The 26,562-nt window shown below is 42.0% G+C and overlaps 1 protein-coding gene across 14 annotated transcripts in view; it reads right to left on the bottom strand.

Moving 5' to 3' along the window:
• The window catches only part of KALRN (kalirin RhoGEF kinase), a 655,214-nt gene that overhangs the window by 515,055 nt on the left and 113,597 nt on the right, over window positions 1-26,562 (bottom strand). Inside the window, exons 1-2 of one of the 14 annotated variants that reach the window (XM_064571791.1) lie at window positions 14,523-14,590; window positions 14,348-14,410 (exon numbers count right to left, since the gene is read on the bottom strand). The exons of the other annotated variants lie outside the window; for them this stretch is intronic. The gene's annotated coding sequence lies outside the window, so the exon portion shown is untranslated. Of the gene's footprint in view, window positions 1-14,347; window positions 14,411-14,522; window positions 14,591-26,562 lie in introns of those variants that run through there. 14 annotated transcript variants of the gene reach the window in all.

The raw sequence follows: 26,562 nt of genomic DNA, 5'->3' as shown, positions 1-26,562 counted from the left end.
TAGAGACTTCTTTTACTGATGTACAATTTCTTTGTGTGTGCTCAAGAGGAAAATGTCTTCTCTCATACATCAAGCTGTTGGTCACAGTCAACAAATCCCTGTTGCCTTCTAAAAGAATTCCAAATTCCTTAAGATGATATTTAGGGGCTCTCCATGATCTGGGGCTAAAAATCTGGAATTCTAATCCTGGCACTGCCATTTATTCACCCTGGGAAGGATAGTCCACATCTCTGAGTCTGTTCTTAATACTAGGATTTTACATGCATAGGTCAGAGGGATGTTATGAGAAGTAAAAAGACATAATAAAGTGCCCAGTATTGTCCCTGATACACAGTGGATGTTGACTAACTGTAAAGTTCCTTCCCAGTGGTTCAACACCCTCCATCACACTCGGAGAAGACAGATCTCTTCAGAAAAGTTTGTGAGATGCCAGGGAGGAGGTAAAGTTTCCTTGGTATAAAGGCATCTTGAAGTTAGATATGGTGAAAAGGGACCAGAGTGATGGACTAGGTCTCTGTGTCATTTCTTTGTTTGTTCTTACTGCATATCCCAAGTACATCTTCAGAGCAGTCAGGTATCTAAGGCTTCGCCAAGGTATTTTCTGAGAAGGGAACTTAGATATGCTCATGTTTGAGTTTTACCCAAGCCAATCCTACTCCTGACCCCACACTTCATACCCAACAATGGGCATTTGCCTCTTGTACTCAGAACACTGATCCCACATTGGGACTGTTCTTACCTCCTTCTCCCATTTCTTCAGTGGAAAGAGCTCTCTAACCTTCATTTCCCTAGTGCCACTCCAGCAAGACACCACTCCCACATCCAGGCCAACTGAGAGTCCCAGAGATAATCACCCCCCACCTCTTCCCCTACCTGCTCCCCTCTTGATAGGAAAGGCAGCACACTGTTGGTAATAACTCCTCCCCTGTCTTTCTACAAATATACATTCATATTCTATAGTAAAACAAGACACCGAACAGAACTAAATTTCCATCAGAGATGGGGGGGTGGAGCAAGATGGCGGAGGAGTAGGAGACCTGGATTTCGTCTCCTCTCAGGAATTCAGCTGGATAGGGATCAAACCATTCTGAACACCTACAAACTCAACAGGAGATCGAAGAAAAGAAGAGCAACAACTCTCTCATCAGAAAAGCGACCACTTTCTGGAAGGTAGGACGTGCGGAGAAGTGAATCCGGGGCGATATTCGGGAGGATAGACGGCGGGGGAGGGGCCTCCGTCGGCCGCTTCTGGCAAGTGATAGAGCCGCGGAGCACAAAATCGGAACTTTTAAAAGTCTGCTCCGCTGAGGGACGTCACTCTGGTGGCTAAGCGGGGGGTGGAACCCTCCGGGACAGTGTGGTCTCAGGACCCTCGGGGTCACAGAAAGACGGGGGTGCCTGAGTGTGGCAGAGCTCCCAGGTAACGGAGCAGGGAAGCCGGCTGCAGAGGCGGAGCCCAGGCGCGGGCTCTCAGCTCGGGGCTGCCATAAACCGTGATCCGCGGCCCAGTCGGGCCCCTGCTCCTCCAGCAGGGACCCAACAAGCGGCAGATCCGAGGAGACTCACCTTCCTCCCCCGGGAGGAGCGGCGCGGGAGTGCACCGCAGGGATCTGCTGGGTTTGGAGGCTCTACAGGGGGTCGGGTGCCAGAGATAGAAACGCTGGGTCACAGGCCGGGTGAGCACGGAGTGCGGCTGGAGACCGGGGAGACGGGAGTGACTGACGGCTTTTCTCTGGGGACTCGCTGAGGAGCGGGGCCCCGAGTTCTTGGCTCCTCTGGGGCGGAGATTGGGAGGCCGCCATTTTCACTCTCCGCCTCCAAAGCTGTACGGAAAGCTCGCAGGGAACAAAAGCCCCGGAGAGCAAACCCGAGCAGATGACTTAGCCGGGAGGGGGCAAGGGCGGGGCAATTCCGCCTCCGGCAGAGACATTTGGAAACCACGGCAACAGGCCCCTCCCCAGAAGATCAGCGAGAACAGCCAGCCAAGACCAAGTTTACCCATCAATGAGAACGGCAGAATGCCAGCGCTAGGGGAATACTGCACATAGAATTCATGGCTTTTTACCATGATTCTTTAGTCTTTCAAAGTTAATTTTTTTTAACTGTTTTGTTTTTTTTTTTTTTTAATTTTTCTTTCTCCCTTTTTCAACCAACATCTTATCAATCCCTTTTTTTAAAAAAACATTTTTATTTTTCATTTTTAGAGTCATATTCTATCCCTTCATAGTAGTTACCCGTATTTTTGGCATATATATATAAGTTGTTCTCTCTTTAAAATTTTGAGATAGTTTCTTCTAACAGATTAAAATATACCCTAAATCTCTAGTATATGGTTTTTTCTACTCCCCTGCCTGATCACATTCTCTCCCTTTTTTTTCTTTTTTCTTTTTTAAATCCTCTTCTTTCTTTTTTCAAACAACTTATCAATTCCTTTTATAAAATTTTTTATAATTTCCATCTTTACACTCATATTCCATCCCTTCATCATATCAACCCTTATTTTTGTACATATATAAGTTTTTCTTTCTTTAAAATTTTGGGAGGCACTTTCTTCTAAAAGACCAAAATACACCCCAAATCTAGTGTGTGGCACTGATCTATATACCAGCCTGATCATATTTGATCACATTCTGGTTTTTTTTGTTGTTGTTGTTGTTTTGTTTTGTTTGTTTTTATCTTTATCTTTTTCTTTTTTCTTTTTCTTTTTTCTCTCTTTCCGTTTCTTTTTCCACTGCTTCAGGTCTTTTCTGATTTCTTTAGAGTATATTTTCTGGGGACGTGGTTACTCTGCTAGCATTTTGTTCTCTTATTAATCTATTCTCCTCTGCACAAAATGACAAGACGGAAAAAATCACCTCAACAAAAAGAACAAGAGGTAGTACCGACTGCCAGGGACCTACTCAATACGGACATTAGTACGATGTCAGATCTAGAGTTCAGAATCATCACTTTAAAGATACTAGCTGGGCTTGAAAAAAATATGGAAGTTATTAGAGAAACCCTTTCTGGAGAAGTAAAAGAGCTAAAATCTAACCAAGTAGAAATCAAAAAGGCTATTAATGAGGTGCAATCAAAAATGGGGGTGCTAACTGCTAGGATAAATGAGGCAGAAGAGAGAATCAGTAATACAGAAGACCAAATGATGGAAAATAAAGAAGCTGAGAAAAAGAGACATAAACAACTACTGGATCACGAGGGCAGAATTCGAGAGATAAGCGATACCATAAGACAAAACAACATTAGAATAATTGGGATCCCAGAAGAAGGAGAGAGAGGGGCAGAAGGTATAATGGAGCAAATTATAGCAGAGAACTTCCCTAATTTGGGGAAGGAAACAGGCATCAAAATCCAGGAAGCACAGAGAACCCCCCTCAAAATCAATAAAAATAGGTCAACACCCCGACATCTAATAGTAAAACTTACGAGTCTCATAGACAAAGAGAAAATCCTGAGAGCAGCTCGGGAGAAGAGATATGTAACCTACAATGGTAGAAACATTAGATTGGCAACAGACCTATCCACAGAGACCTGGCAGGCTAGAAAGGACTGGCAGGATATATTCAGAGCACTAAATGAGAAAAATATGCAGCCAAGAATACTCTATCCAGCTAGGCTGTCATTGAAAATTGAAGGAGAGATAAAAAGCTTCCAGGACAAACAAAAACTAAAGGAATTTGCAAACACAAAACCAGCCCTACAAGAAATCTTGAAAGGGGTCCTCTAAGCAAAGAGAGACCCTAAAAGCAACATAGACCAGAAAGGAACACAGACAATATACGGTAACAGTCACCTTACAAGCAATACAATGCACTAAATTCCTATCTTTCAATAGTTACCCTGAATGTAAATGGGCTAAATGCCCCAATCAAAAGACACAGGCTATCAGACTGAATTAAAAAACAAGACCCATCGATATGCTGTCTGCAAGAGACTCATTTTAGAACCAAAGACACCCCCAGATTGAAAGTGAGGGGGTGGAAAACCATTTACCATGCTAATGAACACCAAAAGAAAGCTGGGGTGGCAATCCTTATATCAGACAAATTAGATTTTAAACCAAAGACTGTAATAAGAGATGAGGAAGGACATTATATCCTACTTAAAGGGTCTATCCAACAAGAAGATCTAACAATTGTAAATATCTATGCCCCTAACATGGGAGCAGCCAATTATATAAGGCAATTAATAACAAAAACAAAGAAACACATTGACAACAATACAATAATAGTGGGGGACTTTAACACCCCCCTCACGGAAATGGACAGATCTTCTAAGCAAAAGATCAACAAGGAAGTAAAGACTTTAAATGACACACTGGACCAAATGGACTTCACAGACATATTCAGAACATTCCCTCCCAAAGCAACAGAATACACATTCTTCTCTAGTCCCCATAGAACATTCTCCAGAATAGATCACATCCTAGGTCATAAATCAGGTCTCAACCGGTACCAAAAGATTGGGATCATTCCCTGCCTATTTTCAGACCACAATGCTTTGAAACTAGAACTCAATCACAAGAGGAAAGTCAGAAAGAACTCAAATACATGGAGGCTAAAGAGCATCCTACTGAAGAATGAATGGGTCAACCAGGAAATTAAAGAAGAATTTAAAAAATACATGGAAACCAATGAAAATGAAAACACAACTATTCAAAATCTTTGGGATGCAGCAAAGGCAGTCCTAAGAGGAAAGTATATAGCAATACAAGCCTTTCTCAAGAAACAAGAAAGGTCTCAAGTACACAACCTAACCCTCCACCTAAAGGAGCTGGAGAAAGAACAGCAAATAAAGCCTAAACCCAGCAGGAGAAGAGAAATAATAAAGATCAGAGCAGAAATCAATGAAATAGAAACTAAAAGAACAGTAGAACAGATCAACGAAACTAGGAGCTGGTTCTTTGAAAGAATTAACAAGATTGATAAAGCCCTGGCCAGACTTATCAAAAAGAAAAGAGAAATGACCCAAATCAACAAAATCATGAATGAAAGAGGAGAGATCACAACCAACACCAAAGAAATACAAACAATTATAAGAACATATTATGAGCAACTCTATGCCAGCAAATTAGATAACCTGGAAGAAATGGATGCACTCCTAGAGATGTATCAACTACCAAAACTGAACCGGGAAGAAATAGAAAACCTGAACAGACCTATAACCACTAAGGAAATTGAAGCAGTCATCAAAAATCTCCCAAAAAACAAAAGCCCAGGGCCAGATGGCTTCCCAGGGGAATTCTACCAAACATTTCAAGAAGAATTAATACCTATTCTTCTGAAACTGTTCCAAAAAATAGAAGTGGAAGGAAAACTTCCAAACTCATTTTATGAGGCCAGCATTACCTTGATCCCAAAACCAGACAAAGACCCCATCAAAAAGGAGAATTACAGACCAATATCCCTGATGAACATGGATGCAAAAATTCTCACCAAAATATTAGCCAATAGGATCCAACAGTACATTAAAAGGATTATTCACCACGACCAAGTGGGATTTATCCCTGGGCTGCAAGGTTGGTTCAACATCCGCAAATCAATCAATGTGATACGATACATTAACAAAAGAAAGAACAAGAATCATATGATCCTCTCAATAGATGCAGAAAAAGCATTTGACAAAGTACAGCATCCTTTCTTGATCAAAACTCTTCAGAGTATAGGCATAGAGGGTACATACCTCAATATCATAAAAGCCATCTATGAAAAACCTACAGCGAATATCATTCTCAATGGGGAAAAACTGAGAGCTTTCCCCCTAAGGTCAGGAACGCGGCAGGGATGGATGTCCACTATCACTGCTGCTACTGAACATAGTATTGGAAGTCCTACCCACAGCAATCAGACAACAAAAAGAAATAAAAGGCATCCAAATTAGTAAAGAAGAAGTCAAACTCTCACTCTTTGCAGATGATATGATACTTTATGTGGAAAACCCAAAAGACTCCACCCCAAAACTGCTAGAACTCATACAGGAATTCAGTAAAGTGGCAGGATATAAAATCAATGCACAGAAATCAGTGGCATTCCTATACACCAACAACAAGACAGAAGAAAGAGAAATTAAGGAGTCAATCCCATTTACAATTGCACCCAAAACCATAAGATACCTAGGAATAAAATCTAACCAAAGAGACAAAGGATCTGTACTCAGAAAACTATACAATACTCATGAAAGAAATTGAGGAAGACACAAAGAAATGGAAAAACGTTCCATGCTCATGGATTGGAAGAACAAATATTGTGAAGATGTCAATGCTACCTAGAGCAATCTACACATTCAATGCAATCCCCATCAAAATACCATCCACTTTTTTCAAAGAAATGGAACAAATAATCCTAAAATTTGTACGGAACCAGAAAAGACCGCGAATAGCCAGAGGAATGTTGAAAAAGAAAAGCAAAGCTGGTGGCATCACAATTCCGGACTTCCAGCTCTATTACAAAGCTGTCATCATCAAGACAGTATGGTACTGGCACAAAAACAGACACAAAGATCAATGGAACAGAATAGAGAGCCCAGAAATGGACCCTCAACTCTATGGTCAACTAATCTTCGACAAAGCAGGAAAGAATGTCCAATGGAAAAAAGACAGTCTCTTCAACAAATGGTGTTGGGAAAATTGGATAGCCACATGCAAAAGAATGAAACTGGACCCTTTCCTTACACCACACACAAAAATAGACTCCAAATGGTTGAAAGACCTAAATGTGAGACAGGAGCCCATCAAAATCCTAAAGGAGAACACAGGCAGCAACCTCTTTGACCTCAGCCGAAGCAACTTCTTCCTAGAAACATCGCCAAAGGCAAGGGAAGCAAGGGCAAAAATGAACTATTGGGACTTCATCAAGATAAAAACTTTTGCAAAGCAAAGGAAACAGTCAACAAAACCAAAAGACAACCGACAGAATGGGAGAGGATATTTGCAAATGACATATCAGATAAAGGGCTAGTATCCAAAATCTGTAAAGAACTCATCAAACTCAACACCCAAAGAACAAAGAATCCAATCAAGAAATGGGCAGAAGACATGAACAGACATTTTTCCAAAGAAGACATCCAAATGGCCAACAGACACATGAAAAAGTGCTCAATATCGCTCGGCATCAGGGAAATCCAAATCAAAACCTCAATGAGATACCACCTCACACCAGTCAGAATGGCTAAAATTAACAAGTCAGGAAACGACAGATGTTGGCGGGGATGTGGAGAAAGGGGAACCCTCCTACACTGTTGGTGGGAATGCAAGCTGGTGCAGCCACTCTGGAAAACAGTATGGAGGTTCCTCAAAAAGTTGAAAATAGAGCTACCATACGATTCAGCAATTGCACTACTGGGTATTTACCCCAAAGATACAAATGTAGGGATCCGAAGGGGTACATGCACCCCGATGTTTATAGCAGCAATGTCCACAATAGCCAAACTGTGGAAAGAGCCAAGATGTCCATCGACAGATGAATGGATAAAGAAGATGTGGTATATATACACAATGGAATATTATGCAGCCATCAAAAGGAATGAGATCTTGCCATTTGCAACGACGTGGATGGAACAGGAGGGTATTATGTTGAGTGAAATAAGTCAAACAGAGAAAGACATGTATCATATGACCTCACTGATATGAGGAATTCTTAATCTCAGGAAACAAACTGAGGGTTGCTGGAGTGGGGGGTGGGGTGGGAGGGATGGGGTGCCTGGGTGATAGACACTGGGGAGGGTATGTGCTCTGGTAAGCGCTGTGAATTGTGCAAGACGGTTGAATCTCAGATCTGTACCTCTGAAACAAATAATGCAATATATGTTAAGAAAGAAAAAGAAGAAGGTAGCAGGAGGGGAAGAATGAAGCAGGGGAAATCGGAGGGGTAGACAAACCATGAGAGACGATGGACTCTGAAAAACAAACTGAGGGTTCTAGAGGGGAGGGGGGTGGGAGGATGGGTTAACCCAGTAATGGGTATTGAAGAGGGCACATTCTGCATGGAGCACTGGGTGTTATGCACAAAAAATGAATCATGGAACACTACATCTAAAACTAATGATGTAATGTATGGGGATTAACAAGAATAAAAAAAATTTCCATAAGAGATCAATCAATACCATTGACTAGAGCAGGATTTCACTGAATGTGAGGCACCAGGGAGCCATGGAGATCCTCCTCCCCTCCCCACAAAAGTACACATGCTGCCCCTCTGTCAGTCTCTGGAATTTCACTGCAGGAGTAGTTGTAGATTGTCTACAAGTATCAGCCCCTGTCTAACTATAGCCCACAGCTGGAGAGAAGCTATGGCTGCTAAAACATCAACCACTGACTCGGGATTAAAGAGATATAGGCTCCTTCATAACTCATCCTATAGGGAGGACCAGTAAGCCAAACCCACCCCTATCCCTACCTTATCAATTGTAAAGGGTAGTGATTCCCAATTCCCATAGTTGTTTAGTTGTTCCATCACTCCCATCCAAATCATAGTTCTGACCCCTCATAAAGAGAGTGGAAATAATTTGTTAAGTGACTCAATGTGTCAAGCCTTCTGCTTGGTCCTTTATACATCACTCATTCCTACAACATCTCTGTGAGTGAGGCATTATTATTTCCATTCTACATATGAGTAGACTGAGGCTAATGGAGCCCAAAGATAATAAGTCAATAAATAAAATCTGAATCAAGGCCCATGTAGCTCATAGCCTATGACTATACACCCAAGAGTCAACATGTAGAGTTGTACTCTCTTATTATGTATTCTAAATACACCGGCCTTTGTTTGGGAGTTTGTGCCTTTATCACTGGTTTCCTACAGCTCCAGCACAGTGTCATGTGCTTGGAGGTAGTGTTCACAATGGCAACAGATGAAGTTACCTTCCAAATCCTTCCCAGAGTCCTCTTCCATCAGAGGCCCATGAAACCTAACCTAAACAGAGGGCATGTGAATGTAGTCACCACATTCATCAAAAGTAATGCCTTTTATACAACAGTTAACATACTATGTTGTCATGACAGGATGTAATGAGTTAAAACCAAGATGAAAAGACATGAGAGGAAGGAGAGGGAAGACATGAGAGAGGGTAGACAAAGAGTCACCTTTTCTGTGAGCTCCCTCTTCACCTGGGAAAGAAGGTAGCACCACTAATCCTCTCCCTAGGTAGAGGGCTTCCCCTAGTTTTTGAACCTGGCTGAGCCCCTCATTCAGGCCCACCTCATGACCTCTCATAAAGGGAGGTCACCACCACCTGGGGGCTCCCTTAAAGCCAACACAAACACAACTCTCCCTAGCAGAAATCAGCTCTCCATGCTCTTTCCTGAACTCTCCCACATTGTCTAACTGAGGTTCCCAGAGCTTGGACCAGGTGGAGATTCTGTTGCCAATGGCAACCAAAACCTACTGCTTCAAATCCATCTTCACTCTGCTTGGGCTGGAGGGATGGAAGTCAAGGAGGAGCCAGGACCAAGCTGCCTTTGTGTCTAATACGTTCACTTCACAATCGTCATGCCTTATACTCATGTAAGTCTTCAGCTTTTTAAAAGGCTTTCCGGTAGCATCTCATCATCTCTTAATCTGGCAGACAGGAACTCTGCAGTTGTTTTGTCCCTCTGCACCAGCTCAGCACCTTTGCAGACCAAAGACTTTCAGCAGAGGAAGAGCAGAAATATGAACTTCCCAATACAAAGCCACAGAATCACTCAGCCTTGCAAATGGATAGGGTCTTAGCAGCTCTCTAACTAGACTTCTCTCATCCTCAGCAGGGGTTCCCTGTAAACCAGCACTGTCCAAGAGAACTTTCTATGATGATGGAAATGAACAGATTTGTTCTGTCCAATACAGACCTCACTCGCTAGTCACATGTGGCTACTGATCACTTGAAATGAAGCTAATGCAATGGAGAAGCTGAATTTTTAATTTTATTTTAATTTTAACAAATTTTAACTTTAATATCCACATGTGGGTAGTGGCTACTGTATGGGACAATGCGGCTCTGCAGCATCCCAACCAGACCTCACCGCAACGGTAATTTATGACCTCAATTTGCCACATGGTATTCTGCAGACCAAAAAGCATCATGGAATTTTACACAGAGGATAACAGCCATGTGTGCTGAAAGAACCACCAGATGAAAAGGCTAACTGGATTACCCTTTACCTATAGTTTGGATATTGATCACTTCAGTAACAAAATGCTTACATATTCTTACAGACTGAGCAGGTTAGAAACAGAGGAAACACTAAAGACTATCTAGCTCAACCCCTCATTTGATCCATGGGAAAACAGACATGCTATACCTTTCTTCTCAGACTATACTTGACTCCTGTTTTCTAGGGAGTCCTGTGTGGCTCCACACTTGCTCCTAAAGATTGTGACAACCTGCCCAGATATTCTGTATGCCAGGTTAGGTATGCCAGGGTAAGAGCCAAACTGGAGAGAAGAGATTACAATTACCACCATCACCATCAGCGACCAGGATCTCCTCCTCAATGATTTCATAAGGGACCTAGAAGTCAGGGTAAACTGCAGGTAAAGGGCTAAGGGGAGCTCTGGGCCCAGACTCTGGATGCAAAGCCCAGTGGTTCCTCTCTCATTACTGCCCATTCTCCACCTTCACTTGTCCAATCACCTATTTGGAAAGCCCCTGATTTGAATGTTCAGAAAAAAACTGTTTTCCTCTCATCTTGGCTCAGAGCAGTGGTTTCAGTTTAAATTTGGGGCTTCTAGGCAAAATTGGCTCCCCGAGCAATCTCTTTCCTTTGTTATTTGCTTTGTTATTTGCTAGAGAGGGGGAGCCCCCACTGGTGTGGGTACTAGAAATGAAGATTATGAAGTTATGGACAGAATTTAATTTTCTTATAAAAAGAAAAATATATCCTTTTCTGTTTTTTTTTTTTAAACTGGATGTTAATAACGCAGATGCATGTCAGACTAATTTTTACTAGTGTTATTTAAAGATGTTTGATCATACTGTTAAGGAGAAATGTCTATGACATGTAAACATTTATTCATCAAACACTTATTGACACCTTCTTTCTAGTCATAGGCATAGCATTATCTTATAGAAGAGACAAATAGCATATCTTATAGAAGAGACAAATAGCATTCATCCATTCAATATTTATTGAGTCCCTACTAGACAGAGAAAGTTCCTATCTTCATAGAACTTATGTTCCAGTAATAGGAGTTTTTCAGTACTCATGTGTACAAAATAAAATTATCATTTCAGATAGTATAAGTCCTAAAAGGCCATAAAAACGGTAGGATAGAGAGTGAAGAGTGGGATGGGGTGTGTTACTTGAGCTATGGTGGTCAGGAAAGGCCACTATAAGGAAGTGACATTTGAGCTAAAGTCTGAATATTGGGAAGGAGTCAAATGAAAGGATGAGAGAGGTCCCAGGTCGAAGGAACAACATTGCAAAAGCCCTGGGATGAGAGCAAGCTCAACATGTTTTAGGAACAGAACACTGGTAAGGCTGGAGTGAAGTGAACAAGTGGGAAGTGTTTCAGAGAAGAGGTCTGAGAAAGAGGAAGGTTCAGATTACATAGAGCCTTATAGGTAAGGTAAAAGGTGTGGATGTTATTCCTAGAATAATGAGAAGCCACTCGGGAGTTTTAAACATGAGAGAGAGATGATCAGATTTATGAATACAAATACATACAATTATGGATAAAATATTTACAATATAGGAAGATGACTACAAAGCAGGCCATTACAAAAGTATTATAGGAACTATGTTAACAAAGAAACCTGCAGGAAAGAATAGGCAGGCCTCATGGAGTGATGGCATTCCAGGCCATCAGAGCAGGTGCAAAGGTACGGAAATGTGAAACAACACTGTGAACATGATGGCATGCTGGAGGGGACCACAGGTGGTCAGTCAGCATAGAGGCCAATAGGTGTGAGTCACCCCTGGGAGATCTTAGACACCAGCCCCAGAAATTGAAATTATTTTGCAGGCCACTGGTTCTTAACTTGACTCTTAAAATACTGGTATCGGGCCCCACACCAGACCAATTAGATCAGAAATTCTGAGGTGGGAGGGCAGGCACCGGTATATTTAAAAGCTCTCTGGGTGATGTTAATGCATAGCCAGGGTTGAGAACCATGCTGTAGGTGATGATTGAGGGGCCCTGCAGGGTTTGAGACAAGCGGTAACAATTATTTATTTTCCATTACAAATTTGTTTTTCTAAAGATTATATTTTAGAATACGGTGGTTTTAAAGTATAATATATTCAAGCAATGATGACAAATTAATTACCTACATTTGCATTTAAAAGTGCTGAACATTGTCACAAATGGAGTCACCAAGTTTCCCTTCCTCCTGAACTCTGGCTCTTATGACAGTTTATGAGAAACATAGAAACTTCCAGACAGAGGAAACCATGCACAGTACAGAGTTGGTGGATTTTAGAGCCAGAAGGGCACTCCCAAGAGCCCCTTTACTTTATAGATATAAAAAGAGAGGCCCAGAGAGGTGCCCAGGGTTAGCAGCAAGGACAGAACTAGAACCCAAGCTGTTTCTACCTCGCCATGCTGCCGCTTGTTTATTACTCAAGAAAAGCCATCCTAATTTCTGGACTTGACATCTTTGACAATATTAAGTAGATCATGAAAGAGCACTTAATTTTAGAAAAGAAATGTAAAAGAGGAAAAGGATGGGGGGAAAAAAAAGGCCAAACTAATTAAATATAGTTTTGGGCACATACAACTTTATTTTTCAGGTTATCCGCTTAGTTTATGACTGCTAAAGTTACTGCTTCTTTTCATGCTTGTTTTTGCTATTTCCATAGGCTTCCGTAAACTGAGAATTTGTTCAAAGTAATACAGGTTTTCTACAGGTTAATGATTCTTGTTCAGGGCACATTATTTCAAGACGTAGACCCACATTTTTCTCCAGCCTCTGGAAGAGAGAAGGGTTTGGAGCAAGAGACATAGAAGACTGGGTCCTTTCCCCATGCGGCAGGATGCATTTCAGGACAGAATCCCTGGCTCTGTTAGAACCAAACACTTGAGCATCGTTTGAATCTATTTTTGAAATACCATTCCAGCCCTGAAAGGTGAACTACACTGTACATTTTAAAGGTGCGTCAAGCAAACGCAGTAGCAGCGCTAGCTACATTTATACCGCCACCTTCAAGCTCCAGACCCAAGATTCACGCAGCAGCAGTGACCAACCACGTGGTTCTTCTCCATTTCTTGATGAAGTCTTTCATTTTACTTTCCTCTGGACAAGGTGGAGGAAGTGCACTGAGATTTTAAATGCCAGCTGAGTTTATCTGAAACAGAGGTAAAGGATGTCTCAGCCAAGGGCACTGTCCAATCTGGATGCAGCGATAGCCATAGAAACTGACATTGTGCATTTAAGTGCGTGAGTTCTGCAGTGATTCCAAAAGATAGTGCTTCTTGCTACTCACAACGACCAAAGAAGAGATCGGGTTCAAGCTGGGCTGTGTGTCAGCTATGAAAGCTATGACCATCCCCAGCAGAGGTAGACATTGCAATTGAGTCAACAGAAAGAGTGGCTTAGCCAAGGCTTGGTCATGCAAAGATGGAAGCAAATCCTTAGTAAAAATCAGTCAAGTAGCCCAGGAGCAAGACTACATACAGATGAGCTCAGGAGGAGGAGCACAGAGCTTGGAAGTTGGCTCGGAGCAAGCCTGTGGGTGAACTATGTGAGGTCCACGGTAAGGGCTACCCAGCCCAAGGGTGGTCACTTCTGACTTTAAAGGGACCGAGCTCAAGACAGCCAACAGTATGCTTTCTTCAGCCAGAAATCCTCTGAAATTGTCTCCGCATCTTCTCAGGATATACCCAGAATTCTACCACTGTCCAGAATAGAGGGAAGGGTGCCTAGAACTCGGTCTCTCTTTGTGAACTGTGAAACTACACTTTATAGTCCTTTAAGATCTTTAGATATTACTTTCATGAATAACTCAGGTGTTTTGTTTTAAACTCCCAAAAGGACATCAATACTCTACATGATCTAGCTTTTTCTACAGCCTCTCAGAGGCTTTTATAGACTTATCCAATGTTTTTGATCCCTCAGTAAAGGTCCTAAGATAGTTCTATGTCCTGTTGTAATGTTTATACCTTTCTTCTTCTACTTTTATATTGTTTCTTTTTACTTCTTATGCAACTCCAATTCTAAAGCCTTTTACGTGTCTTAGAAACTATTTTTCGCTCCTATTTTCTGGAGTGCATTCAGCTTATAAACACCTATAAAAACACCAATAAAAATATATTTTAATGTCATGAACAGATTTAGGCTATAGGACGCACATTCTAATGCAGCATTAGGTGAGGACATTTTTCTCCATACTGCTTTTATATCACTTGCAAGGTGATTGTCAAAACAAATACTTTACCACTCTTCTCTGTAAGACTTCATATATTCCATGCTTGGCGGTTCCTCTCTATTTTTAATGCATCTGGAAACACAAAAGATGATTCAAGTGTCACTATCAGGGAATTCCTGGTTCTTTCCCTCTGTGTGAATGATCAAGCACCCATTGATCGGCAAGTCCTGCAGTAGCTGCTTACTCCTCCTGGATGCTTCCATTGCCCGCTCACATCCTCCCTCTGAAGAGGTTTGCCAGGAATATCTTCTGGGGCCAGCGCTGGAGTGCCCATGTAACCTTCTGGCCTACATCCACTCTCAGGCACTCATACCAATGTGCCAGGAAAACACAAGAGCTTTTTTTTTTTTTTTTTTTTTATGCATGTATTTTTCTGTCCTTCTCATCTTCAAATGTCATCTTATCTGTGCCATGTTTTAACTAGAGCTAAGGGGATTGTGGGTGGCTTGCATTTGTTCCCTGTGTGGTTCTGGTGAGGATGCTGTAGTTTCGGACAGAGCAGCAACAGGAAGTAGAGATTTGGAGTGCTAGAAGGGGGTACTCAGCCATTCTCATCTCCTTTAGACACCCTTATGTCCAGTAAAGGTATTTGGAAGTCAAGCTGCTTCTTCTTTGGAATAACCTGCAGTGAGGGAGGTCTTCAGGTGCAGGAAGGAGGTTCCATTTTGCTAAGGAGAAAAAGACAAAACTGTAGTTGGTGCTTCTCTAGTTTCCAGGCAATCTTCTCCATCCTCTATCACTCTAATAATAGCCCCTTCAGAGGGCACTAGGCAGTATTCCAGCTCTGAAGGCCCCACCTCAGGAGTAAGATTGGGTGTTTGATTTTGCCTTAGAGCATGGGTTTACAAGAATTCAAATATAATTTACATACATTATGGAAATATGCCACTGGAGCTAAAGCAGACTATAATAATCAGAGTTCAGATGAATTGAAACGCTTACCTTTCAGAGGGGAGACATCTCTTTTTTCTTTGTGAATCTCAAAGTGAAGGGCCACAAGGGGCTGATTTCCAACTTCCTTCCAACTCCTACACCTTCACACTGGCTCCTACTCCTGCCACGCAAGGCAGTGAGCTTCTTGTTTTATAATCTCCACAGGCTCCAGCGAGAGTCCACTCCACCCAGACTTTTAAGGCCTAGTTAGGAGGACTGGCACTTGTCCTCCAACCTGTGGAGCAAAATTCAACAAGAAGAAGCCCACAAGGAAGGCACGGATTTTCCCTATCCCCAGCCCCCTCTCAGGACAGCGGCCGCCTGCCTTGAAGGCAGAAGTACGTGCAGCCGTTCCATCTGAGAGCCCTGCCTGGCTCTGTGCATGCCTCAGAATCATCAGGCACCATGGACACGTCTACATTAGACAGTGTTCTGCATCACTTTCGGAGAGAACTTGGAGCAGGCGCAATACAGGTTTCCATATTTGAACATGAAAATGTAAGCATTTTATTTTGTGCTAAAATGAAACAACTTCTCAATCCAGAAGATGTCCATCTTTCAGCCACTTTCTGAATTATTCTCTGGGCCGTCAGCCTATGGGGGACTCCTCAGAAACTGAGAGGCCATCGAGCAGTATTTATGCCTGTGGTTTTGATCTTCGGAAGCAGCTCAGAGCTAGGAAGAGGAGAAAATTGGGAGGTAATCCTAGAAGGCTTTGATGTGGAAGCCCACAGGCCTGCAGAATGAAATGTTCTGGGAGGTGTGCAAATAGTTCTGGCTTCCGGGAGCAAAGTCTGGGCCAGAGGACCAGGGTCTGTGATGGCATGGGATATTTTTGGTCAAGTGCCTGAAGCCACATGGGACTCCCATGTTTCGGTGCTGCAGCTGTAAACCCACTTGCACCCTGACCTCCTGGGATAAAGAGTAAATTGGGTACCAAAGGGAAGAAGAAAGAGGAAAGAATAGTGCTGAGGTGGGGGTATGCCCTACTTGGGGCAGAGGTAGAGCCAGATCCCATGTTATTAAGTACAGTTTACGGATCATCCCAATTCCAATTGTTGCGATCTAATTTACCCACTCCCATGGGAATTTCTAGAGCCATCCAAAAGTAATAACCATAATCCATTGTGTTAATTGAGTCCTGGTAAACAGGGCTAATTCCTCATAATGACTGTAAATATGAGCATTCATCACAAAGTGCAATAATTGCCCTATAACACCCAGAGTGACAGATTTACTTGAATGTCAGCTTTGTCCAGTATTTGCATCGCTGTTTTTTGTGGGGAGGTGCTTGTGATTTTTCTATGTGTTTGGTAAAATATACACAACACAAAATTTAGCATTTTAACTACTTTTAAGTGTACATACAGTTCAGCGGCATTAAGTACATTTACGTTGTTGTACAACCATCACCATCATCCATATCCAGAACCTTCTGGTATCATCTCATACTGAAAACTGCATTATTTTTCACACAGGGTGTGAGCCACCCCAGACCTCAAAGCACAAGGAATTTGCCTGTCTTCCTGTTCAGTCCTGGGGAGACTATTATATAGCATTTTAAGGTTTACAAAGTGTTCTTCTTCAATGCACACATCAACTTATACGCCTTCTGCAAAAGGGAGAAGAGCAAGTTTCTGAGAGGGGGACGGACTTGCTCAAATAGAACAGTGACAATAGATGGAAATGGGCTAGGCGTCCCATGCACATCCCATTGCACCTCATCACCTCTAACACTGAGGAGGAAGAGAAGGGTCCACGGAAGTAGCACCTACAAACATCCTGTAAGGGCAGAGCTGTTTCTTGTCCCACCCTCTACTTTATGGGGTTCTCACTGCTTTGAGGACAGAGAGCCAGAGCTGCCTAGGGTCCCAGAAAGAGAAGGCAGTCTCATACACGGCACTCCTTAGGAAAGCCAACTTGGGTAGTTTAGCACTTTCTCTCTCTTCTCCTTCTTCCCTTGCATCAAAACAAACCCACACCCCATCCACTTTTTCACAAGGTTACCATAATACAACCCTCCCCATGCCCTCTTCCTAGCAAACACCTCCCTTATTCCTGATGATCATTTTAACCAAATTTCTCCTGCATAAAAATTGGAAGCAACCAACAGACCTGCCTGGTGTGATTTCTCCTTCCTATACCTCATAGGGATGGCTCTGCCCATGACTGGACTCCACTGTATTGATTTCCTAGGGCTACCAAAACAAAATATCACAAACTAAATGGCTTAAAACAAAAGAGAAAAGAAAAACAAAGAAAACAAAGAAAACAAACAAAACCAAAAAAAAAAAAAAAAGACAAAAAACCAGAAATGTATTCTCTCACAGTTCAGGCCAGAAGTCCAAAATCAAGGTGTCAGCAGTGCCATGCTCCCACCTAAGGCTCTAGGGAAGAATCCTTGCTTGTCTCTTCTTAATTTCTGTAGCTCCTGACAATCCCTGGCATTCCCAGACTTGTAGCTATCTCACTCATCCCTGCCTCCACCTTTGCATGGCCTTCTTCTCTCTGTGTCCTCTGCTCTTATAAGAATGTCGTCCATTGGATTTAGAACCCACCCTAATCCAGTATGACCTACCTTACCTTAACTAATGACATCTGCAAAGACCGGATTTCCAAATAAGGTCATATTCTGAGGTTTCAGGTAGACATGAACTTCAGAGGACACTTATTCAACCCTATACACCTATCTTACATCTTTAAGATGTGTTAAATCCAATTTCTTGTTTTCTTTGGAGTTTTTGTTTTTGTTTTTGCCTTTAGCACCTGCTCCGTTTCAATCCTGTTCTTGACCACTTTGTTGGAAACCTTTCTGAGGCATCTGCCTCTATTCCCTTTATCCCATTAAACATCTCCAAACATCACTTTAAAATGGGTGCATGGCTGGGTGTTCTACACAACTGATGAATTATTGAACACTACATCTGAAACTAATGATGTACTATATGTTGGCTAATTGAATTTAAATTAAAAAAATAAATAAAAATAAAAAACTAAAATGGGTGCATGGACACCAGGTCAAGAAGGAAATAATAGTAAGTTGCCTAGAGAGTGTTCATTATTTCAAGTATCCATCTCTCCACATTCACCCAAGAAGCAATGTGTGCCCATCTCACATTCAGCATTGTGTTGGGGGCTACAGGGGTTCCTCCACTCAAGGGGCTTAGTGCACACAAGAGAAGTGAGTTACTGCATAGCTAAATGAGCAGGGAAGATAAAAGAGTCAAATACTGAAGGATGGAGTAGATGTGCACAGGTGGAACAGCAAACAACATGGGACAACCTGGGAAAAGCACAAAGGTACAAATAAGCCTGGTGTTTTCTGGGGACTGTGAACAGAACACATCTGACAACACAATGGGCTTTGCTCCAGAGAGTGGGCTGAATCAGTGATAAGGTTGGAAAGGCTACTCTTTGTGGATGTGCACCTGATTCTACAGGGCCTTGAGTCCAGGCCAAGAGGACCCATTAAGGGTTTTTAAGCAATTGGGGAGTTTGACTAAGTGGTGTTCAGGGAAGCCAGATCTAGTTGGGTGTGCAAGATGGACTCGAAGGAGTAGAGAGTTGGCAAGGAAGCCCTGGCTGAGAGCCCAGTTAAGAAGATAGGCTTCGGGGCCAGAGCTTTATTCCTCCACTGTCAGTGAACCCCCGTCCATTGCAGTAACCTTCCGTCAGACTCTCAATCAATACAGCCATCCTGACATGGCTCGGGGTAGGGCACCTGGCTGGCTTCCAGCCCTCCCTTCCCATTAACATGATGAGTTGCAGAGGGCATGTCAGGCAGAGCTTTCAGTGAATTCCAGGAATGAAGATCCCCTTCAGACACAAATCTCTGAAGAGAAGCTCAGGAGTGCTTTTCAAATCAACACATGAACGCCTTTATGGACAATGGCCTGTCCAGAGAGGTCAGAATCACCATGTCGGCTCAGATCCTGTTTCTTCCCCCTGTTGTACTTCCCTAGGGCTGGTGCCAGCATCCAAGAGGTAACAAAGTGACCCCAGCTCAGGTACTATTTTGCAGCAGAGGGCACCATATAAGTGATCATTGTCTCTGATTAGACTGGGAGCTTCCCAAGAAGGGTGGACTGTCTTCCCCATAAGGCTCCCTCTATCAGGGTCCTTACTGTCACTAGACACAAAGCCCAGGGGAGGTTGTAACACACACCCACCTTCTCCATCCTCTTCATTCACCCACAAATTCCTCTGCTTGGGACCTTAAGGATCAGAGGGAGAGGTGGAGGTGACACTGAAGGGGCAGGAGCAAACCAGAATATGGTGGACAGAATAATTACTGAACTCCATAAGGTACATCTCTGAGCCTCTTTTCTTGCCTCAGGCCTCCCTAGAGAAATATGAGCAGAAGAGGGGAGCTCCAATTATCAGGAGGACGGCTGACTCCTTTGGCTTCCCTTCTTCTTAAGAAAAGCTTTGTACACCGTCATAGGAGGCTTCCTCTGGCTTACATCCACTGCCATCTTTGCCCGACTGTAGACCAGCCCAGAGCAACAGGCCTCAGGAAAGAGCTGAGGCAGGTACTTGCAGGGGAAAGGGTTAGGCAAGGAATTTCCTGAACGCAGCTAAGGCAAAGGGGAGTAAACACACCCTCTCCACTTCCACCTGCTTTTAAACTGGAAGTTCAAGCTTCACTAGAAATAGATGGTACACAGGACAGGACTCCACAAGGAAAATAACTGTCCTCCAGATTGTTTTCCTTTTTTTAGTAATCAATCTAATTTGAAAGACATAACAACTTCCACCCCCTTTATTTCTGAAGAGAGATGCAAACAGGTGATTATTTGTACTAAAATTAAACTCCCTCTGTGTGTAGCTTCTTGATGGTATTCATATACTGAATCTGACTCACACTTTTGATGTGGAAAGGTTTTATTAACAGAACTACTTATCCCAGCCCACTCCCATCGGGATTCATGGCTCTTGCCCAAATTACATTTTGGCTATTTCTATGTTACCTTAAATTCTGGCACAGATTAATGTCTCATGACAAGCACATTCACGGACTCTATGAGAAATTCCTGGCTGTCCCTGGATAACAATAATGAAGCAAAATTCAAAGTAAGAAGCAGCCTTGGCTACACAAGAAAAGACCCTCAGATGGCGAAGTCTAGAGACCCAGAATCTTATCACAGCACTGTGATCCAGCCACTTGAGTCCTCAGGGTCTCAGGCTCCTCATCTGTAGAATGAGATTGCTGGCCTCACACGGTTCTCAGTTCTCTTCCAACTCTGACTTCCTGTGATTGTAAAAGACATTTAAAAATATCTCCAGGGAAAGAAATCTCACAATATTATTTAGTCATGAGAAGATTGAACTAATGATATCTAATATCTCTGGGTTCTAAAGTCTGTTATTCTGTTATATACAATGGTTTTTTAATGTGCAAAGATAAGTAAAAAAAAAATTTTAAACAAACAAAACAGAAGACTCCGTTTTTAATGCCCATTTTAAAAGAACTGAAATTAAAGAACCTAAAATAAAATCTCCAGCCATTCTGTGTTCACACACAGAGAAAGTGGGCGGATGAGATCAAAGCTATACAACATCTGGGGTGGCAAAAACTTGTGGTAACTGGGACTGTTTACTGATTGAAACAAGACACACGACAGCTATGAGACTCTATACCGCAGTCCTAACTCCATGTTACTGCTAGACCTTTGGCCATAGAAGGAGCCCAAGATCCCAATAAATTGATGACATTATATGAAAAAAAAAATCCATTCTCTCTTGACAAAGACACAGCGAAGTGGCGGACCCTGGAGCGTCAGGACAGCATCTCAAGATACTTAAGAACTTGGGTGGGCCAACCAAGGGCTTCAGCAGGTGCCCAGTTTGGGTGTTACTATGCAAATACGGCTATCCAAGTTGAGGTCACTAGAGATTAGTTCAGGTAACAATGGAGGTACAAAGGGAGTACAATATAGGGACAGACAGGTAAGATTCATCACCAAATGAATATGGTCACTTGGCTTATGACAAAGGAGACACTACAGTGCTGTGGGGAAAGAATGGTGTTTTCAACAAGTGACTCTAAGCCAACTGGATACCAAAACAGGAAGAAAAAAATAAAAGAATCTTTCCCTCACCACACAAGAAAAGCACCTTCAAATACAGTACTGATCTGAATGTAAAAAGTTAAAACAGTAAAGTTTTTTCAGCACAAAATTTAGAGTAGACAAAGATTTCTTAAACAGGACACAACAACCACTAACAATAAAAGAAAATATTTTGGGGGCGCCTGGGTGGCTCAGTTGTTAAGCGTCTGCCCTCAGCTCAGGTCATGGTCCCAGGGTCCAGGGATTGAGCTCCGCATCGGGCTCCCTGCTCGGCGGAGAGCCTGCTTCTCCCTCTCCCGCTCCCCCTGCTTGTGTTCCCTCTCTCGCTGTGTCTCTCTCTGTCAAATAAATAAATAAAATCTTTTTTTAAAAAAGAAAATATTTTAAAGACTAGACTACATTAAAATTATTAATGTATATTCATCAAAATACACCACGAAGAGTGTGAAGAGGCAAGCCACAGACTAGAAGGAGATATTCACAATACACTTATCAAAGGGCTCATATCCAGAATATATAAAGAACTCCTACAACTCAATAAGAAAAATGCAGATAATGCAATAGCAAAGATAAGGCAAAACAACCAAAGATGCACTTTTCAAAAGACAGCACCCAAATGGTCAATAAACACATGAAAATGTTCTTGACTTCATTCACCATCCAGGAAATACAAATACAAAACAAAACAAAAGCCATCCATAATGTGGCACTACCACATACCTACCAGAAGAGCTAAAACAGAAAAGACAAATAATACCAACTGTTAGCAAAGATGTGGAGCAACTGGAAGTATCCTTCCTGCTAGTGGAGATGTAAATTTTTACAACTACTTTGGAAAACTATTTGGCAGGATTTAACTAAAGCTAATGCTCATACCCTATAGCCTGGTAATTACTCTCTTAGATACATACTCCACAATACTGACTACATGTATTCATCCATAGACCTACACAAAAGTGTTCACAGCAGCTTTATTCATAATAGCCCCAAACTGGAAACAACTCAAATACTCAAGTACCTTATACAGTAAAATGGATAAATAAATTGCAGCATATATATACAGTAGACTATTACATAGTAATGAACGTGACATGTAATTGCTACACTCAGCACGGATTAATCCCACACGTGTAATGTTGGACAAAAGAAGAGAGACGCGAAATAGTACATACTTGAAGATTCCACTTATATAAAGTTTCAAAACAGGCAAACTAATCTTAAGGTGCTGGAAGTCACCCTGGAGATTGGCCTCAAAGGGAGGGACTGATAAATGGAAGGGGACACTGGGGGGCCAGTGTCTTGATCTATATGCTAGTTACTCAAGTGTGTTCACTAGGTAAAAAATCACTGAGCTTAGGATTTGTGTACTTTTCTGGATGTACGTTATACTTCAGTAAAAAGTTTACAATATGAAAATATAAATGCAAATTAAAGACAGAAAGTCTATGTGGGGAAAAGAATCCACAAAAACTGACTTGCAAATGCAAACCTATTAAATGACAGTGAAATTGATACCTTCTTATTGTTCCGATTTTTCTATTCTAAAATGAAAATTGGCTTTTTTATTTAAGATCTATGCCCCACTTTCAAAAAGGATTGGAAGCCACAGTCTTATTTATTGAACAAATACACACTTGAGCCTTTTTAGTCTTCATTGGAAGCTTTTAGGACATCAAAATTGTTAAATTTTGCTTGATTTACTTTTACTTTTTTCCCATGTTAATATATGGGTTTTTAAAAATGTAATTTTTCTTGGCTAACACCCTCTAATAAAGATTAACAACCCTAATATTTACATAACCAGCAAGCAAATTCAGCTGAGCCAAACACAGTCTACCCAATCAGAGCCTTCAGAAGGCTTCAGCCAGTGGCTATCGTTCAGGTCTAACAGGCTCATGCTCACTGGAAATGGAAGATTGGGAGCAATTATCTCAGTAATCCAAGCCAAGAAACACAGCCATGCTATTCGGAGGGGGGGGGGGTGCGTGTGGGACAGAGACCAAGCCTGCTCAAGTGAAACAGAACCTGGCAGGCCAGAGGGAGCTCATGGTTTCCTACTTAGAACATGTGTGCTGGCTTCCACCCCTTTTGAAGGAAAGCTTTTCCAGGAGATGGGATCATTCTCTTTCACCCACCAAACTTAAATTTGTACAATGCCCATGGTTTATAAAGTTTCTGGGATACTAGTATCATATGAGTCTCTTGCTCATCCAAAAAAAAAAGAGGGGAGTTATTACTATCCCCTTTTTGCTCATGAAGAACTAAGACTCAGACAGTGAAGGGATTCCTTACAGCCCCAGCAATGGTAAGTCACACAGCAAGGACAAAGCACATTCAGGCACAGTGCTCTGTCTCCTGTACCATGAGGTCTCCTGGCTCTCCTCCAAGCCTGCTTATGACAATGAGAACACAATCTCAAGACTTGAAAATAGTTAGGCTAGGATTAATAGACATTGGGCAGCAGGCAAGCTGGAAACTAGCACCAAGCCCACAGACAGTGTTCACACCTTCAGGATCATACATTTGAAGGCCCTGGGAAAACAAAGTGGGCTGGGTGGGAGCCAGGACTAGGGGCAATTAGCAGTTGAGTGTGACAATGGTTAGAATGCTTCAGTCTGACTCTACTACAGAAAGAGGTCATCAGCAATGGTAGAAACATGTGCCATCTGGGCAGGCTTTTCTGCAGATAGGGAACTGACACCTATGGGTTTGAAACATATGGGATATAGCTCTGAAATCTATCCATGAATATGATAGGTTTGGATTCTGCTAGAGACAGTATGTTGTGAATACCAAACAGTATAAAGAGCAGTGGCTTTAGAGTCCAGTAGATTTGGCTTTGAATCCCATCTCTATTTTTCACTAGATACGTGTCCCAGAACAAGTTACTTTTGCTCTGATGAGCTTCAGTTGCCTTGACCATAAAATAGCAATGATAATACCTACATATCAGAATCATTGTGAAAATTGATGAAATAATAAATGTAAAGTTCCTGGCATGTAGTAAGCAATAAAGAAGTATTACTTCCTTTCCCTACTGCCTACCTTAAAAAAATATCAATTTGTATCTTCCTTGGCAGCTAGAATGAAATAAAAACATAAATCATCTAAAGTCCTACCTTACAGGGTAATCATATATGAGTATATAATAACCTTCTAAGATGGCCCAATTTAGGAACCTTGACCTATTTTTTTTTTCTTTTTCACCTGGAAGTAATCTGATTAACTCAGTGCCTGCTTCATTCCTGTTTCATTTTCTGGAATAGAAATTGCAATAATCTTCTCCTAAATGTCAATCTAAATGATTAACATGACAAAAACATGTCAGCTGTGGTCAGAATCCAGCTCCCATGATTTTCTCTAGGACTGATGTTGCCAAATTCTGCCTGAAAAAAAAGATGAGTGTCTGATTGCCAGGTTAAGTCCAAATGTTGCTCTGGACAAATTCCACAGGTTACCCAGAGAAGCTGAAAGGGTCTTATATATCTGGCTACCCATGACTTTCCTTTTAAAAAGCAAATACAAACTTTTCAAAATCTACAGGTGTTCTTCCATGAAAACCTTTTGCTGTCACCTCAAACTCCTGAATACCCTCTACCCATAAACTGATCCCTCCTCCCAACCGTCCTATTTCTACCCATGCCTGCATGTTCTTAGACTCTCAGAAATAAGAAACTGGAAGGACTTCTATTAAAGATATTCGGCCCACTGTCAAAAAAAAATACAGGAACCGTTTCCAATACATCCCTGATTGTCTTCCAGTGTAGAGAAGCTGACTACTTCCTTGCTGCATTATTCCCATTCTTGGTCAAGTTCTTCCATAAATCCATCTGGGATGTTTCCCCTTATGTCTTCCCCGCCCCTCCCCATTCACTAATCCCAGTTCTGTCCTCAAGAGCAATGGGGGGGGGGGGAACAGATCAATCTCATCATTCTTCCACACTGGAGACCCAGCAATATGGAAGACAGCCATTATGTTTCTATGCATGTTTTCTGCTCTGAATCAAACATTCAGTTCAAAAAACATCTGTTGAGGGTCAGTTATGTGCCTCACACTGCTTTAGGTGCTAAGACAGGAGAACTAAATAACATATGGCATCTACACACAAGATGGTCACACTAGTCACCAAGAACAATCTGGGTGTGACCTGGCTTCCAGACTACTCACCCTCTCCCTCCTCCGGATACACAATGGCTTGTTGATGCTTCTCTTCAAGCATGGTACCCATAGTGTGGGAGAAAAAAAACAGAAGGGTGTATTGTACTCCTAGGTATTTACCCAAAGGAGCTAAAACCTAAGTCTACACAAATACTTGCACATGGATGTTTATAGCTTTACCCAAAATTGCCAAAACTTGGAAGCAACCAAGATAATCTTTTAGTTGGGGAGCAGATAAACCATGGTACATCCAGATAATAGAATATTATTCAGTGCTAAAAAGAAATGAGCTGTTAAGCCACAAAAAGACATGGAGAAATCTTTAATGCATATTGCTAGGTGAAAGAAGCCAACCTGAAAACATCACATACTGTATGATTCCACTATGTGACATTCTGGAAAAGGCAAAACTATGGAGACAGAAAAAGATCACAGGTTACCAGGGGTTTAGCAGGAGAGAAGGACAAGTAGGCAGAATACAGGGGATCTTTACAGCAATGAAACTATTGTGTATAATACCATAATGGTGAATACCTATCATATTTTTGTCCAAACCTATGGAATGTACAACAACAGTGAACCCTAATGTAAATGATGGACTTCGAGTGATTATGATGTGTCAGTGTAGGTTCATCAACTGTCACAAATGCACCAAATGTCAATTTCCTGATATTGTACTAAGAGTGGGAGATGCTGGAAGAAGGGTGCACAGGAGCTCCCTGTATGTTTCTTTGCAACGTCCTATGAATCTTTATTTCAAAATTAAAAGTTTAAAAGTAAGTAGATGGATGAGCTGCCACTGGCAAAGGCTGCTGATGGGATAATTCAAAGTCTAATAAAAGGCCCAAACCAGGTCGGATTCATCTATTGAAATACTTCTGGAAATGAGCATCAAGGAGAAGAGAGAAGACTTCCAGATAAAGGTTCACACCTTGTCCTTCCTAGGATACAGGGTATCTTTCTGGAAGGATAGCCCTGAGCTCTGTGATCTGTATCTGCAGGGCCTTCTTCTCATTCTTATTCTGGATTGTCTGGATGGGCAGAGTCTGTGGTCCATGCTC

The sequence above is a fragment of the Mirounga angustirostris genome, unplaced genomic scaffold, assembly GCF_029215605.1.
Source record: "Mirounga angustirostris isolate CCGP_5_RB_7025 unplaced genomic scaffold, mMirAng1.0.hap1 SCAF_1, whole genome shotgun sequence".
Lineage (NCBI taxonomy): Eukaryota > Metazoa > Chordata > Mammalia > Carnivora > Phocidae > Mirounga > Mirounga angustirostris.
The sequence above is the reverse complement of the archived record's forward strand: the minus strand, read 5'-3'. Positions and strand labels throughout refer to the sequence as shown.